This window comes from Schistocerca piceifrons, unplaced genomic scaffold (genome assembly GCF_021461385.2).
Source record: "Schistocerca piceifrons isolate TAMUIC-IGC-003096 unplaced genomic scaffold, iqSchPice1.1 HiC_scaffold_938, whole genome shotgun sequence".
NCBI lineage: Eukaryota > Metazoa > Arthropoda > Insecta > Orthoptera > Acrididae > Schistocerca > Schistocerca piceifrons.
The window spans coordinates 55,001-57,500 of NW_025729210.1; the positions used below are offsets into that span (position 1 = coordinate 55,001).

Here is a 2,500-nt window from a genome sequence, read left to right on the forward strand (position 1 = left end):
TTGTGCCTTAACCTAACCTATGTTGTGCCTTAACCTAACCTATGTTGTGCCTTAACCTAACCCATGTTGTGCCTTAACCTAACCCATGTTGTGCCTTAACCTAACCCATGTTGTGCCTTAACCTAACCCATGTTGTGCCTTAACCTAACCCATGTTGTGCCTTAACCTAACCCATGTTGTGCCTTAACCTAACCCATGTTGTGCCTTAACCTAACCCATGTTGTGCCTTAACCTAACCCATGTTGTGCCTTAACCTAACCCATGTTGTGCCTTAACCTAACCCATGTTGTGCCTTAACCTAACCCATGTTGTGCCTTAACCTAACCCATGTTGTGCCTTAACCTAACCCATGTTGTGCCTTAACCTAACCCACGTCGTGCCTTAACCTAACCCACGTTGTCGCCTAACGTAACCCACGTTGTCGCCTAAACCTGCTCTGTAATTGTTATACGACTCGTTCAATTAGTGTAGTGTTGCCCACCCGCAACCCTCGCAATATAGTTCGCTACTCGCACTCCCCGCTCCCCTGTGTATCGCTTCATGTTAAACACCTTGCAAGTCTTGCTCACTTTCCACATGCTCCTGCTGTACACTGTAATGTGGATGGCAGCAGGACGTACATGCCGCCCCTCCCCACGTCCCCACCTTGCCCCCTGCCTTCGCAAGCTGGTTGGTGAGAACTTTGCATGTTCAATGCCCTCCGCATGCGACGTACTCAGGCTACGTTGTGGTGCGGCCTGTGTCAACTGTCCGCTAATGTCGTACGCGTAAACCACAATCTGTACTGCACATTCGTCCTTATGTACTGAATGATACATCGTGGCACATGTGTGACCGTACAACGACTGCGCCCAAAAACGGCGGACCATACAGTGCAAATATTGTGCACGCAGCTACGTGTCGTCTCCCTATGAGAGCTGGATTGCAGTGTGGTACGCCATAGAGACGTGTGGGAGGAACGGACGCCGTGGATGGCGATCAGCATGAGCTGTCTGTTGATGTATTCGGACCTAGTCGTCTCTCCTCACACACCGTGATGGCATGGTGCACCGCGTTCCATATCTGCGACATGCTACAGAGGCCGGTTGACAGTCGTTCGAGCAATGGACATCGCATACGTACGGGGGCCACCTTCCACGTATTGTCTAGGCGTGCACATTTTGTTGCGTGTATGTGGGCAGACGTAGTGTGGCGTGACACCTGACACAGGCATGCAATAATCGTGGAAGTTGCAAATGGCGATGGACGCCTGCGTTTTCTGGTGAAGTTACGCAAATGAACAAATGGTAACCTGTTGTGGTGCGGTTGTTCTCGCTAGGGGTGAATCGGTGATGGCGACGATAGGTTGAGGTACTAACCGGTTGTTCCAGCGATACCCACCATGCCGACGAAACTGAACGGCATCTGGGTGTGAAGCGATACGCGGCGGTGGCTGGGTGGGACCGTCCCCGGCCGGTGAGGGGGCGCCTCCCGGCGTGCTGGCCGCGCGGTGCGTGGGCGCACGCGCTACAGCCGGCTGGTGGGGGCGGCCAGTGGCAGGCGCGCCGGCCGACGGACGCGGCAGGCGTCGCAGCTGCGCGCCGGCGCACCCTGCGCGCGGCGCCGTGCGGCCAAAGTAGGTCCTCGCGGGCCCGGTGCGAAGCGCGGTGGACATCTTCAGTGTGCTGGTCCGATTGAGGACTGTGTGCGTTGAGGATGCGCTGCCGCCCGGCGCTCGGCGCCGCGACGCCGTCTGCTGCTCGGTCGCCCCAGCGGTTCTCGCTGGTGGTTTGTATCGCAGCTGTGCGGATGTGTTGGCGCGTGCGCTGTGCTGGGAGAGTTCGCTTCGGCACCCAAGTGGGGCTTTTGTCCTTCTGTGGCGCTGGCGTTGGAGCTGCCGGTCACCGTAGGTGGCGCGTGTTGTCTCCCGCCGGCAATGCCACGACAGCACGCTCCCGGGCCTCTGTCGGCAGCGGCAAGCTCAGTTGGGAGCACGGGTGGTCGCACCGAAAGCGTCTACTCGCCTAACTCCGGGCGATTGCGCCTCTCTCGAACCCGACCAAGTACTTGGGACGGCGCTGCGCGCCGCCGGGACCTGAGAGGGTTTCGAGGTGTATTGTGCAGGGGAGCTCAGCCTCCTCCTGTTTGCAGAATGATTGAGCGGACGCTTGCGTGTTCGCGCGGGCCCCCGGGACACACTCCCGGGCGGCCGGCTGCTCAGCTCTAGTTGACGCAGCTCCCTGGTTGATCCTGCCAGTAGTCATATGCTTGTCTCAAAGATTAAGCCATGCATGTCTCAGTACAAGCCGCATTAAGGTGAAACCGCGAATGGCTCATTAAATCAGTTATGGTTCCTTAGATCGTACCCACGTTACTTGGATAACTGTGGTAATTCTAGAGCTAATACATGCAAACAGAGTCCCGACCAGAGATGGAAGGGACGCTTTTATTAGATCAAAACCAATCGGTCGGCTCGTCCGGTCCGTTTGCCTTGGTGACTCTGAATAACTTTGGGCTGATC

General features: G+C 56.7%; 1 non-coding gene across 1 annotated transcript in view; it reads left to right on the forward strand.

Moving 5' to 3' along the window:
• The first annotated feature begins 2,216 nt into the window (after positions 1–2,216).
• Positions 2,217–2,500, forward strand: part of LOC124772329 — a 1,909-nt gene continuing 1,625 nt past the window's right edge. The window contains exon 1 of the ribosomal RNA XR_007013952.1: positions 2,217–2,500. This exon is cut by the window's right edge and continues 1,625 nt beyond it. This is a non-coding gene — a ribosomal RNA (small subunit ribosomal RNA).